This window comes from Mytilus californianus, unplaced genomic scaffold, assembly GCF_021869535.1.
Source record: "Mytilus californianus isolate M0D057914Y unplaced genomic scaffold, xbMytCali1.0.p SCAF_12, whole genome shotgun sequence".
Taxonomy (NCBI): domain Eukaryota; kingdom Metazoa; phylum Mollusca; class Bivalvia; order Mytilida; family Mytilidae; genus Mytilus; species Mytilus californianus.
The window spans coordinates 40,417,045-40,433,650 of NW_026262604.1; positions in this window are offsets into that span (position 1 = coordinate 40,417,045).

Consider the following 16,606-nt stretch of genomic DNA (forward strand, 5'->3'; position numbering starts at 1 on the left):
GGTCTCTGGTGTAGAGTTATCTCATGTGCGATCATATATACCACATCTTTTTTTTTTATATAAGCTGTCTTTCGCAAAAAACGTCCCCCTCCCCCCTCCCCCCGCTAATCATTAATAAAATCAAATGCTCGTCTCCTAATTGTATACAAAAAGTATTGCCGTTTTATCTGTTTGAAGGAAGATACTTTGGTTGGGCTGCTCTTCGAGTATTTTGTATCTTTGTTGTCTGTCTTACCCCGTGAAGACTATTCCATAAACAAGTAAGGTTGTAGGGAAATCCCTATTAGAAATTACTTTGTGCAAAGGAGGAACATAGGTTGGTCTGGAAAATGTGCATAAATACAAGACAAACTATCCATCTGAATGCACAGATGGGTTTGTTGGATTTACGTCAATGCGACAGCAACCCAACATTACAAAGGCAAAAGGCATTATTGCATTCAATGCTATTGTATTAAATCTTACCCGTGTAAACAATTTCGGTTGTATTTGTTGGGCATTCTTTTCTTCCCCATCTGACATAAATACTTCCGGATGGATCTAAAAATATACACGTGAACACATGAGCAGACATTTCGACTATTTTGCATTCTTACTTAGTATATTTGGAGCAATCAATATTGACGTAAGATTAGACAGTATTTTGCTTTTATAACTGCTCCAGACTATAAAAAAAATGCCAGAAATCAAAAGGAAATCATCAAAGAATGCGTGTCGACTAATAAAATGTCCATCCATGTAAAAACCATCATAGAGCATGGCAGGGAATAATTATTTCTAGCTGTATAGGAAAATTCAGACCTTTTATTTTATTGTAAGCGGGCCTATTCTACATTGTACACGTTCGAAAAACAGCCATTTTGATTTGATATTGGATTACTATCAAAATTTCCCCCTTTCAAACGTGTACTCCACGTACAGGTACATGTACGCTTCGAACGAAAAGCATCAGTTCGAAACGTGTCCAGTTGTTTACCGGCTCAGGCTCCAAAATGAAAAAAGAAAAGAAAATATAAGCAATCTTTCGAGTTTATTGGACTTCATGTTTTCATGCACTGAACTTGTAGTCTCTTCAAGCGCATGTGTTTAAACAAATACTTCCATAATCAGTAATGATCTAGATGAGGAGTAATAATAAAAAATTCTTGGTAATATAAGTGAAGTGAGTGTGCATACAAACTACGTACCGAAACGAGTTGATACATGTCATAATTTGTATGAATTATGGAAAATAGTGCATAAAATGTACCGCAGGCGAGCAGATGTACTATATTTATATTTTCGATCTTTCCAGTATTGTGGAAAATAAAAATAGAGGCGCAGCATTATAAACTACTGTAATTGCAATATCAAAATAAGAGCAAGAACACATTGAATCGGTGAAAATAGGTTAAAATGTTTAAAAATATTTACTTAAGAAAATCAATCGAAAAAAAAAAGTAAAATTGAAAAGTTAAGCTTCAGTCATACCAAACTAGTTCTCAAAACGTCCGAACCTTAAAAAACGTAAAACGGGTTGTGGTATGGCTAGAACGTAAAGCTTTGGCCGGACAATGTCTATAATGCGACCCTAATTAGTTCTTAAACTGTTCTCGGTACGTCCATCTCGTTCAGTTGTACTGGTAATTTGATAACTAGTGTTTAATTTATTTTTGAAATGGTGATACTGCATATGGTGAAATGCTTTATGAATGTCTGATATTCCGTTTGATACCTATGGTGTTATATTGATATTCGTTGTCATTGTTATAAGCTGAAGTACAGCATGAACATAGATATGTTAATATAATATGTATTTTATTTCCCTCTATACACACTAGTACTGTGATCATGTTCACTGAAGACACTCCAAGTCCCCTCCAAAGCTGCAAGCTTAACCATGTTTTTGGGCGTATAACTAACCAAATTAAAAACCCATGAGAAAACGGCCTCTTTTTATACCAAACCCTGTCTGATTGTACGTTTAAGAACTGCATAAGAATGCAATAACGTTCTCAAAACGAGCAGAGCATACAAAGAACCTACTGCGAACTTTTTGAACTGAGAAGTAACGTGTTGCTAACTTGTTCAGAACTTGATATTTTGTTTTGATCGTATTTAGACGGATTAAAGACGCACTAAAGAAGTATTGAGGTCGAATTAGGTCTGTGTGTGAACGGAATAAATGTGCTAAAAACGGATTCAGTATGTGTGCACACGCACATCCAATTAATGCACGACCACACCACGTCATAGCATGTCCATAGTGCATGCCAAGTACGTCCATCTAGTTTAGGTTACGTTGCCACTGCGTCTAATTCCAGGACGGGGTGATTGCCCAAAAATGTTGAGCAGGTTCAAAGTTCTGGAGCACAAAAAAAAAAAAAAACACCCATGAAGTTCGTAAACAGACCATAAACAGTTGCTTCTATGCCCATTCCGTTTACATGCAGTTGAAGCCCGTAAGGCTACATGTACATTTTTTATAACGTTGTGAGAACGAGTTTGGTGTGACGGGGGCATTAAAAGAGGGGTCCACGCCTCAAGCGCCTGTGTTTAGCAGATTTATTTTATTACATGACTAGAAACTTCTGTAGAAAGGTCCAGTTTGAACTCATATATGATAATAGTAATAATAAACGCAACAAACTTTAATTCAATTTTGAGTCCAAGCAAGTGCAGCCCATGATTTAATTGGATTAGACTACGGCTTTGTTTTCAAAGCGAAAAAAGCGTCAAATACGAATGGCCGTTTTAATTCAATTTGAAATATGTAATCATCCGCTAGTGACATTTCTGTTTTAAAGCATCTCGATCCAAATAAATAATCAATAAAACAAACATGATTTTGAAGAATTGTATTATATTTTCGAATTTGAAATGACGATGTTAAGAAATAGGAAATAACCATATAAATGAATAAATAAATATGTAAATACATAGTGAATGAACTCTTACTATTCTGAAAAGTTGTTATTACTGACGCCTGACTCTGAATCTGTCTATCCTGACTCTGAATCTGTCTATTCTGACTCTGAATCTGTTTATCCTGACTCTGAATCTGTTTATCCTGACCTATGACCTTATTATTCAGTGTATTAACTGTAGTTTGTAACTGACTCACAGTGGCCTTTAGGAACTGAATATCACTCTGCATTTGTTGGTTATTAGCATAATCAGGGTCAGTCAATAAAAGTCGCTTCTCGTTGATAATTTGTGATTCTGAGTTGATACACGTAGCAAGCATGCACCACACAAGTAAACATCTCAGATTCCATGCCATACTGTGGAAATCTCGCATACAATGTATACTTACAATGTACGTGTATATAAATTTGCTGATAAGAACATACGATATGACAAATTTATGAATATATGCCTTGTTTTTCGGATGACCTATTAGTTCTTTTAGACAATATCTCGTCAAAATAATCAAACCACAAAAATAATAAAAAAATACTGAAGTACAAAACAAATAAAAAAAATGCCATTTTTGTGCGTGAGTTGGGCGGGATCGTAACACATTCCATACCTTGTGGACCGTAATAATGAAAGTCTTCAAAGCTTACAGTGACAATGTGTCAGAAAAGTCAACTCGCCAATTTCCTGATTTCCCGGCCTACAGTATTTTATTTACACTGGCTAATATGGTGTGCCTTTAATCGTTTTATATTTATGACGAGTACATGCACTGTTTGTCATGTATAGATAGGCTCGTACCCTGGACCAGTTATCAAATATAGTCTTTTCCCCTACTCTTTTTGGTGATATATATATTGACATTTTAGTCTTAGGTGCATGATTTTTTATTAGTTGTTATTGGCTTTAACTAGCTGTCAGTAACTGCAAGTACTCTTAGATCTGTACTTGGTGTCTTTTTGTTGTGGGGATTTATAAGTACCCTGCCACGTTCACTCTGTGTTTTTGTTAGATGTATTTCTGCTTTGTATCCATCTAATGAGTAAAGCTCTTTTCAACTTTTTATAGTTTGTTCTTATGTTGTACTGTTACACCACTGTCCCAGGTTAGGGGAGGGTTGGCGCCTTTTAACTAGTTTAACCCCATCACATTATGTATGTGCCTGTCCAAAAGAGGGGCGAAAGATACCAGAGCGACATTCAAACTCATAAATCGAAAACAAACTGATAACGCCATGTCTAAAAAAGAAAAAGACAAACAATAGTACACAAAGTACAACATAGAAAACTAAAGACTAAGCAACACGAACCCCACCAAAAACTGGAGGTGATCTCAGGTGCTCCGGAAGGGTAAGCAGATCCTGCTCCATATGTGGCACCCGTCGTATTGCTCATGTTAGTACAAACCCGGTAAATAGTCTAATTCGGTAGGTCATATTCGTGAAAAGGGAACGGGATTGTAGTTACGACATTAGGAACATATCCGCTATCATCTGTGAAACGGATATTCCATAACGGTCAACCAACTCGCGATGGCGTCCGTAAAATTTACGAAGGGATGATTTCAACTTCACCATTTGGAACTCTTGATTTAATAGCTTCCTTGTGAGCAGCAACACTCTATCAAGGAAATCATGATAGGAAATACAAGGCCCGGGAATATCGTATCAATTGGGAGATATATACTCCGTATGCAGGCGCTGCTGGAATGTTGCTACATAGAAATGGAAAGTTCACAATTGGGAAGCTGAAATCATCTCTATTGTCGTAAAGTTTTTTTCCAACCGACCCTCATTGTAAATTTCTAGATGTAAGTCAAGATATGATGCAGACTTAATTGTATCTGTTGTATCCTTTATCTCCAGTTCGATGGGATAGATGCGTTCAACATAGTCACCAAATTTTGGATTATTTAGTGAGAGAACATCATCTATATAGCGGAAAGTAAAGTTAAAGGATACTGCTAACTTCTTTTCTTTCTTCCTAAGAAGTTCCTGTATGAAGTCAGCCACATAAGAATAAAGGAACAAGTCGGCAAGAAGAGGAGCAAAATTGGTTCCCATGAGAATGCCGATAGTTTGTTGAAAAACACGTTCTCCGTACCAATATGTTGTCAATCAAGAAATCAAGCATCTTGATAATGTCAGTTTCAGAGAATTTTTTGTTTGAATCAGAGTGATTTTTTACAAAGTAGGATTTATCCCTCCCTAAGACAAAGATACTTGTATCTACGTTGGCCATTTTTTTTATGAACCAAAGCAATACCAACTCTTTTAATTTGTCTTTTAGTTTGGAATGGGGAATACTTGTGGAAAGTGTAGAAAAGTCAAATGTTTTAATACTATTGCAAGATGAAAGAGTCTTAGATTTTATGTACTCTAAAAGATCTTGGAATTTTTTAGTATCCACATCTGATTCACGCCACCTCTAGAATAGGCAGTTTCACAATAACTTTGAAGCCCGGCTTTGATTGCTGATAAAATTGATGTTAATAATTTAGAAAGAGGTTTCGTGGAGTACTTGGAAGACCCAGCAATATACCGTTGTTTGTAAGGACACTTGTGTAGTTTAGGTATCCAATACAGTGATGGAAGATCCAGTTCTTCATCTTTGGTTGAAATTCCAAAGGAACATAGAACAGACCTATGATTATCCAGGATTTACTCTTTAGTAAGTGTCGTGGGGGTATATGTTGAGTTTCCAAGTGAATTGTCAATACCTAATTCATTTATCAAGCAGTTTATGTAATGTGATTTACATACAGAAACGATGTTGTTTGGGGCTTTATCTGCGGGGACAACAACATATTTGTCATGGAGTAGGACAAGTGTTTTGCAACATTTTGGTCTTTAAAAATTGACGTAGCATGGGTATTGATAGACCCATTCAGTTTCTTAATTCTGATTTGTATCAACGACCTCACAGCCTTAATCCATTCGGAAAGAGTATCTACGTCTTCTTTCTCGAGTTTAACCCATTGCCTGGCATAATCCTCGACTGAATTCATCAGTATTTTGAAGTTGTGTTTCCAATTGATGGATTTAGGCTAACGATGTTTCGGTCCTTTGGATAACACATTTCGCAGGGAAGTGTTATTGACAATGTTGAGGTCACCGGTAATATCGTGGCCAGCCGGATTATATATGAATGGGGAACTAGCACAGGTGCAATCAGGAGGTTTAGACTTGAAGTCGTCAATATTGAGATCCTGCAACACGTGTTTGTAATTGAAAATTTTAGTTGCAATTGGTTTGGTATAGGTATAAAACATGATTGGTACAGACTGATCTTTAAAATAGGGAGGTATTTTCGATTGAACTAATTTATGATGAAGGATATTGCCCAAGTTAACAGCATCGAGCACTTTGTTGGCAAAGGAAAGTTTAAGAAAGGATCTTTTCTCTTTTTCATCTTTTCCAATGCGAACTGGTTTTAAAAGTCTGTGACTTGCAATATCCGAAATGATAGCTGTAAGTTTGTATTGGTTTGAATAAGGGTTTGTAACAGTGGTTTCCAAACATAAATTGAACAGAAAATGAAGTTTTGAAAGGGATAATGAATAAAGCTTCGTGCGAATGTGATGAATACCTAATGGCTTTTGTATAAATGGCAGCAAGTCATTAATAGAGGCATCATGGAGAGTTTGTGATGTATAATGACGACCATACGGTTCCCAATTGTCGAATTTTGTCTACGGAGAGGCGTTGCAAGATGGGGATTGTTAGTCCTGTGTTAGTCCAAAGTCAGGAGCCAGCAATTCAGTGGTTGTCGTTTGTTGTTTTATACCATATTTGTTTTTCGTTCATTATTAAGGTTTAATCATTAAGCATTAAATCAATTTAATAAATTGAGAGTATCGTCTGCTAAACAAGAGTTAACTTTTCTTTAATTTTTAAGGAGCGTCTTACTTTTACTAACATAATTTCATAAGCGATTTTTCCCCTTTTATTTGACATAAAATTGCATGCTTTTCGTGATTTGTTCATTGCGTGATTTGAACTGAAGGAACACAAAAAACCTACCCTATCCCACCCTTGAGAATATTTTTTTTCTGCTGTTTGTTGTATATTTTCAGATATTGACAAAAGAAGCGTCGTGGATTGGACAGAATGTGAACTGAATACATTGTTTTTGCTGAATGGCTGAATTTATCACAGTTGGCGTCTGATTGCCATTTTGAGAAAAACATATGATGGTTGCTCTTCAATGTTTTTTTTTAACTTGGACATTAATGAGACATTGTCGATGAATGCAAATTCGTTGGCCGTTGATATATAGTTGAACTGTCCTAATAAATCCATGCCAACAATTGCCAAAATTCAAACTTACTATTTGTTGTGTTTTATTATGACTATTGGATAGTTTGTCTTACAAATTGTCTATAACGAAGGTAATCTGGAATCGTTGGAAATATTACGAGTGATTTCAATGAATTTGGGTTATCTTTTATCATGTATATTGAATTCCTAAATTTACAGCTGTTGGTTTTTTTCGAATATTTAATAAGTTGTACCTAAATCAGGCCGTTAGTTTTCTCGTTTGAATTATTTTACATTTGTCATTTCGGGGCCTTTATAGCTGACTATGCGGTATGGATTTTACTCATTGTTGAAGGCCGTACGGTGACCGATAGTGGTTAATTTCTGTGTCATTTTGTCTCTTATTAGGAGTTGTCTCATTGGCAATCATACCACATCTCCTTATTTTTATATTTGTAGACTCGGGACGGTTTTGACATATTTTGTAGACACTTGTCTACTCTTGAACAATCTATGATGCCATCTAGATGTCTTTGCTAATTTTTGTCGTTGGGTTGTTACGTCATTGACCTATATCCCAAAATTCCTTTTATACAGAATAACAGATAATTCAAAGAATATATTATCGAGGTTTCAAAATAACTCTTTATCAGTATGGACACAAGAGTAAATAAACTCATCATAGATACCAGGATTAAAATTTTGTACGCCAGACGCGCGTTTCGTCTAAAGACTCATCAGTGACACAAATAAAAAAAACTTAAAATGGCCAAATAAAGTACTAAGTTGAAGAGCATTGAGGACCCAAAATTCCGGAAGGTTTTGCCAAATACAGCTTAGTAATCTTACCCTGGGGGTAGTAAACGAATGTTGTTCTCTGCTCACCATTTATATACTGAACATAATATCGCACTTTGTCCTACTATTTCCTTCGAACCTAGCTGAATATATCTAACGAATTTGCACCTTATACAACACGAAGTATTGCAGTCTTTAATGATAAGGTTTTATATTATCTAACAGATTTATGTCCCAGGAATCTAGTAATTTTAATACAGGAATTCATACGTTAATTTAAAATGAAAACTGTGGGTAAGAAATTTCATATTTTCTTTTTAACTAAAGTAGCAAAATGTCTCTCAATTTCATTATACAAGTTTCTATTGAATTTTATTTGACAAGTTGTTTTTAGTACAAAAATATTTTTTCTGAAAATTTCTTTATATTTTTAAGAAATGTCGACTGAATATCTGATAATGTTTTAAACATGAATGTCGGAATATATTTATTATATATAATCACATTGTATTTTCCGTGCTAGTCATGTTATCGTCCAAGAACTTCTTAATCATATCGGACTAGGTACTTAAGAGATCGAGGTCCCGATATGGGTTGACGGATTAAACAAGGGCATATAGTGAGACTTTCAGGCACCATCTACATGTAATTATTACCAAATTTAGGTTAAGAAGTTAAAAAGAACTAATAGAAAAATATTTAAAAGACAAATCAAAAGTTTACCTGTTTTTGCATTATGCAACGTTTAAATAAGTTTCCAATAATTCCAAAAAACCAATTATGGTCTTTTTCGGCTTTCACTGAATACAATAGTTTGTCAAACGTTTCAAAATCAAGTAGTTTTGTTTCTTTTCTAAACAGGAAGATGGACATCAATAATGCTACACCTGTGATCCGTCTGTCCCGCCTCCACAATGCGAAAAAGGTGTCCGAACAAAATATGCGATAAACAATATTACACATAATTTCTGTACCTTTATTCCACACAAAATGATATGACGGGATGATAGTGGGACTAATGCTCAAAATAATGTTAAAAAAAGAAAACACAATCAATAGTACAAAAACATCACTAAACAGAAAACTAATAATGTAGCAACATAAACCACGCAAAAACATGGTTCAACTCGTGTGATCTGCTATTGTAAAATTGAGAATAGAAACGGGGAATGTGTCAAAGAGACAAAAACCCGACCAAAGAGCAGAAAACAGCACAAGGCCACCAATGGGTCTTCAACACAAGCAGAAAATCCCTCATCCGGAGGCATGCTTCAGCTGGCCCCTAAACAATAAAGTATACCAATTCAGCGTCACTAAACTCCGAAACATACAAATGATCCAAAATAAAAAAAAACCTTACAAGACTAACAAAGGCCAGAGGTTCCTGAATCTTTAGGCTATTCCTGTCCAATAGTAACATAATGCATAATTTAATTAAATGCAGGCTAAGTATTTTACAATAACCTCGCATTAAAAACCTTACTGCTTTTTATATAACTTTCTAGAGACCAACATATGTTTTCAACAGTAATGTTAATCTGCATAGAGGTGATAGTATACAAAAGGATAAACATAACATTATTCGACTGTGTAGCTCACTTGTTTTAATGGACCGGTTCACTTATTGTGTTCACTTGGCGTCAGTCGTACATTTGTAGCTTATCTAAATTCAAAAGCCTAAATGGAGTCGTGGTCATCCTGATCCTCGACTGAAAACTATAAACGAACAAACAATATGTCCTCCATCATTGGAAAAACTGAATAATTGAAAAAAGATAAACAATTGACGCTAACGCTAAAAATTGATCAAAACAAAACGATGTTATGAATTACGACACCACATTAAGGCTCATTTGGCGCTAACATAGAGAATTGGTGGAGTTTGTTGTTTGACTTAAAAACCATTCTTACCCGCATTAAAGGGGCGTTAGCTATGAAATAGACACAAAATTAAAATATGATTTTTTTGGTTTCAAACATTTATAAAAGCAGAATATAGAAATAATATGTAGTTATTAGAAGTCAGTTTGGTTAAATTTCGTCACACAAAGCGCAAACCTCGCTTATGTATTATTGAAGTCAACAGTTCAACCTAATTTGAATCCGTAAAGTTTGACCTTCAGTGGAGATGGACTATGCATGTGTTCTGCAAGAAAAGAATGTCAATATTAAAAAGTGAAACAAGGGAGACATCAGGAATAACCATTTCGTTGACTGATCCGGCTAACAAAAAATTATTCTTATACAGTTAAAACGATGATATCCATATATTTTTTAATCTATAACATGAAATAAAAAAGACATAGAAAAACTGTTATATATATATATATTTGTTTTATATATGTTTATATCGGGTGATATGACCGTCGGCAGTCTTCAAATGTCATCTCGATGGATAACTAGATGGCGGCTAGTCTACAATACGCACGAAATGCTGATACATTATAACGAGTCCATGCATTGTTAATCGTTTCGTTTTGACATTCTGTAATTTGAATATATGTTTTAGTATGTTATAAATCAAATATGAGAATTTGGGTCAAACATGGTGAACATGAATTTGACAGTTAATGCTCCTTTAATGTATCAGTTTGGCAACTCAATGGAGAGCAAATTTATCTAAGAAATATGTTGTATTAATCTTCTGAAATATGCGACTAAAGCTCACCAAAGAACTCACGCTTAAAAAAGAACCGTATTTACAGCAATTCAAGTAATAGAAAAACAAAGGATGTGGTGTGTACATAGTATGATTTTAAAGTATATCCATAGTTACAGTTGTTTTCTACGATCTTTCTTTCTTACGATGTGATATTGAGTACATGTAGATCACTGCCGTTTGATCTATTATGATATAACAAAAAATTTAAAATAAATATGTCAAATATACTGAATAAAATTGAATAGTCATGCTAGATAGTAAACGTGTCTTCTTTGGTCCACATACATAACCAGACAGTCTCTCTTTGAACTTCATATATTCTTATTGATAAGATAAATATTTTTATTTTAAAGTACATGTACATGAAATACAATATATTTTAAACATAATAATATAATTTTAAACATACGTATATATACATATATAACATGTATATTATTACCAACCAGCCTTTTAGAAGTAACAACATTAACGGTACCAATTTTTCTGCACCAGATTGCGCATTTCGACAATAAATGTCTCTTCAGTGATGCTCGGGGCCAAATATTTGAAAATCCAAAGCTTATTAAAAAGATGAAGAGCTATAATCGAAAAAGGTACCAAAAGTATAACCAAAGCTTATGATGCAGTGTCGATTATGTACGAAATATTACACACAATGATTTCCACATGAAACTTTCTATGCTTTTTCATAAAATGTTCTATATAATTTGTAGGACGTTTGTTGTTATTTATCTCCAGTCTGGTCGGATACATTTGTAAGTTTGTAAATGGTAGATTTTGTTTCCAGAATAAACTTTTCGTTAACACTTTAATTATTCACTATTGTGTTGAGAAACCTTTTACGTATTCGTACTCGCTATGACAAAATGGTACTTAAAAATATATTTTACGGAATTTAAACCGACAAAGAATTTTTTTATTGAAATCCATTTTAGTTATTGCACTTATTAACTATAAATTATGTAAGTGGTGCGTTTTTAAAAACTAATATAAAAACTTAAATTTACAAGAAGTGATATCCATGAAAACAAAATTGAACTTGCTTCTGTAAATCAGAGGCAAATTTAGTACTACATATAACTCTATGCAAATGAAAATACATATTATTTCCTTTTAATACTTTAAATGCTACTTTAAAAATCAGAACCAGGCTTCAATTCGACAAAAAGTTTTTGACCTGATTTGCTTCATGAAGATTATGCACACTTCTCTGAATTAGTTTTCAACAGGAAAGATTAAGGTAACAAGTTTGAAAAAGGTTATCTATAGATGATTTTATCATTGAGGATAAGTAGCAAAATTAGAAATAGGCAAAATTATGAAACAAGGCAGTTTTATTATTATAATAACTCGTTTGTTAACACGTGGGACGTTTAAAACTGCTAGTGTTAGATCCACATTGTATATAATACAATGTGTATTTCATAAGATTCTATCTCTTGGCTATGTCCTTGGTATTTTATCGTGGTTAAGTTTGCGCGGAATGTTTCTAGAATAAATAAAAAACTGGTTTAACTCCACCATATTACGTGACTGTACAGAGTCATACTATTTCGTCCAAGTGTTGTTCGATTTTCTGTGTATGCCTGTTTATGTTTTGGAGGAGTTGGGTGTTGGTTGTTTATGTGGTCTGTTGTAATGTGTGGTAATTTTTATTATTCGTATTATCCAATTTTATATCTTATAACAATAGCTCCTTTTTAAAAAGACTTAATAGTTAACGGGCAAAATCAACTGAGTGATAATTTATAATTAATTAACCATCGAGAAGTCCTGTTCACATTAAACAATCCCTTAGGGGAAAATTAATACATAAGGTTGACAAATTTGTGTGTCTACCTCAAGAAAAACAAAAGTTTAGTATATGTAAGAAAATGATAATCCCTTTCTTCATGATGAAGTACGAGCGTTAGCGAGTACTTATCATGAAGAAAGGGCTTATCATTCTCTTACAAACTTAGAATATTGTAAAGTGCTCAAGGCTAAAATGATCTCTTGATTGGTTGCATTTAAGAATTAATTTCATTGTCAGTGCAATGTTTGTAATTAATGCATGACTTCCTTTTTAGGCATTTCATTTATGGATTAGTTTTAGTGATGTAAGGACTTTCTTATAATTTTGAAAAATATAATAGATTGTGTTTTAAACAGTACAATGAAATGGTAAGAAATGTGTCCTGATTGTGAGTATGAATGCATATATGTAAATCATGTAATATTATAGCGAGGAATTATCTTTTTGTTTTCTTCCAGTTCAAATCAATTAATTCAAAATTTGAGTTACAACTAAATTTCATTTTACAACTATATTTTAGTCCAGTCCTTTACATCAAATACTACTTCATTTTGTCAGGGAAATGTTCAAATACAATGCCTTTAAAAGTTTAAAATATTTTCAAAAGTTAAACTAAATTCCTTTTTTTAGAATTTTATCAGAATATTGGAAATTAGTATTCTCACCAACCGCGAATCCAGTAATCTGAGTTTTTAAAAGAGTAAAAGCTAAAGATTTAGGTTAGAAAAAGTAATTTACATCATTTTTTCGCATATGCACTGTTCATTATTTTGAATGTTCAAAATACTTGTTGTCACTATAACTTTGTCATTAGATTATGACAATAAATGATTCAGTCAGATTAGGGATAACAATGTCTGTATATTAATCTAGATTGTGGACAACAAAGTCTACCTTGAATATATTTGCTTAGATTTTAGACAACATGTGTATCTTAAATGTACTTGCTTATATTGTGGACAACAATGAGTTTTTGTTTATACTAATTTAGATTGTGGACAACAGTGTCTGTCATGTAACGGTATAGCTAACCCTTTCATGTGTAGAGAGACAATAACATGTCACCCTGACGAGGTTTGTAAACATATGGCTATAAGAATGAGTTCAACAATACAGTTAATTAATTGAAAAGAAAAATAAGATTAATCGATTAAATGTGTTTGTGTCATTTTCTACTGATATATGTACGGTTGTAGAATAAGAAAAGAATCGAAGATGCAAATTATCGATTTTGTGATTGATTGATTGATTAATTCTAGTTTCCTTTAATGTTAATAACACTATAAATTTGAAAACGTCTGAAATAAGCAGTGTTAGTACCCGACTGTACTGATTTTTGCTTGACCAATTTGAATACGATTGCCAATGTGAATGAATCCTTGATGCTTAAGAATGAGGACAGCATAATTATAGAGGCTGTTATAAAGAATCGGAACAATTTGTTTGCATTTGAAATCTTTCAAAAGAAAATGAAAAGTTTATAAATTAATAAATATAATGAGTTTTAAATTTAATTATAATGTATTCATTACAGGTTTGTTTTATGCACAACTACACAACAGAAAACAATGTCAACCACTTTGACTTTGGTTGTAACTACCCAGAAGTAAGTAATTGTTTAAAAAAAATGTAACTGAACATTTGTCAAATTTGACTTTGAAATAAGTAAATGGGAACTGCGAAAGTGCTTTACACTGTGATATATCCGTTTCTAAAAGCGATTTTACAATCTACAAAAATACTGACAGATACTGTCAATTCTTACGTGTACTGTATCATTCTACTGTTGCAAATCTAAAAAAGGTGTACTTTGGGAATAAACAGTTATTTCTACATCAATCAATTTATAAATAGGAAATATAAGTCATTGACACTAACTTGACGACTTTTAAAAATAACCAAATGGCACCAACAAGCCATCATAGTCTTCAATAACGGACAGGTCACTATACAATAGGTTATGCCTTCAATCGCGATAATAGAAAAACAAAGGATATGGGTTATCCACCCATGACACAAAATCACTACATGCACAGCAAAAAACACACAAAAAGCAAAGATACAGCGCTTTTATTGCTGTTCTTCATCCCAAAGTCACAGTGAGGCCACCACTTAAGATGTGAAAATTAAAGGTTGTAAATAATTTAGACAGAAGCTATCAAATATCTAACATCAACACTAACTTTTTCAATTCACAAACAAGATAAAAAATACATAATATAACCATTGACTAATATTATGACTACGACACAGACCATTAATGGTTGTGTGTGCTTTTGTAGAAGATGGAAGCATGAGTATTTTTCCTTTGGACACAAATTTTCCTCACTGTTATGAAGCAATTTCATACAGAAACAAGGATTTGTTTAGAAATTCGATGTTGTATTTATTTCCCTCCTTATTTTCAATGGAAATTCACTTCTATTCTGAAACGTTTTTTTATACAATTTATTCTAAAAGCCCATGCCCCCCCCCCTTCTTTGCATAAAACATTCAGAAAGTATAAGCACGTGACTATTTTCGGGTAATACTGCGAAACACCGCAGTATTCAAGTTTTGTATCAAATCACTATAGTCAGTACAGGGTCAAATGAATAGCTTTCCAAGGTAATATTGCAACGATCAATATCACATACTATCTTTATGCCAAAACCGCCACTGAAGATGCAAAAATCAAAGGTTACCTATAGGTTGCAATGCCAATTTTTCGATTTTTAAAATTCTTATTCAAGATAAATAAAATATTTTTTTTCAAAGCTGAAATTGTCCTGTTTATGCATGACATAATTGCAACTGTCTTTGTCCTTTGATTCCGTAATGCCCCGTGCTTAGAGGAGAACCACTAAATACCAACTTTCAAAACTTTGACCTGGCCCGGGGTGAAACCATAACGTCCTGCACTCGACGCGAACTAGCTGTCACGAGATCACCGAGGAGGTTTACCCCAAAAGAAGTGAAGTCAATTATGTACTACTATCTAAACATGTGAAGAGCTTTCTGAATTTTCTGACAGTTTTGAATTGTTGATGCCTAACTGCAATAACATCATACATGAGAAATTGTTTTATTGTTGTTTTCTTTTACTACAATGTTACATGTTTTAGTTATGTCCGGGAGGAAGTGGTTTCCCTCCTGTTGGTAAAAGAGCAGACGAAGGTCATCACATTGTATGTCAAAACTGTTGCAACAATACAAATATATGTAATATGGACTTAGTTTGCGACCATGATGATAATGGAGGTAAGATATGTTAAAGTTTTGTAGTCACTAGTGTGTAGCACAAATACGGCACATTGACCTAGTATTCAGTGTAAACATTGTTTTATTAAAAAAAAATAGAAATACATCTTGTCCAATTAAGATACAAATAAATAATAACAATTTGGATTTAGAAACAAGTAATTTATTCACATGAGCACTATCTGTGCACCCCCACTGGCCGACTTGTTGTACGCACGCAAAACAGAATTCATAAAGAACAATCTAATGGATAAAAGAAAAAGCAACAACTATCTTTAATTTCACCTTCATATATATTCTTTATGTCCTGTCAATAAATCTCCCACATTTTAGTGAGGGCCTTCATTTCATATATCTCAGTGAATTTGAGATTCATAATACTACTAACGTAAAGAAGGTCTGATTCGTATCTTGAAATTGTTTTGCTTGATATTGACACGTCACAGAAATGAACAACTTTAAGATAGAATCTTGGACAAACACGATGATTTTAATTTTCCAAATGTCAACTTCCTATTTCTCAGCAGTGATATTCCCTCGATCCCTTTGTATGGTGATTAAATATCTGAAACAATACGTTACGCCCGTGAGTGCTCACAATATACGATCATCATTAACAGGGGACAGCTCGTGATACAAAAACTGCTCTAACAGAGGCATGATGAAACACGACTGAAATCAACGCTGCACAAGTTTTAGGTTCACCATCATGAATTGGTTTTAATTAATAAAAGTAACAAACGAAAATATTATTTTGTGTTTGAAATTAGGAGACCAAATAATAGCGATACTCGTACTTGATTTACTGAGTTTTTTTTCATTTTCGGGGAGGAACCATTCGCCAATAAGAGTTTGGTGAGCTTTAATCCTGCCTCACTACAACCCCTGTCTTATTTCTTTACTTTTACAGGAGGAAGTTTGGACATGTTCCCAACTGAATGTTCAGAAATAA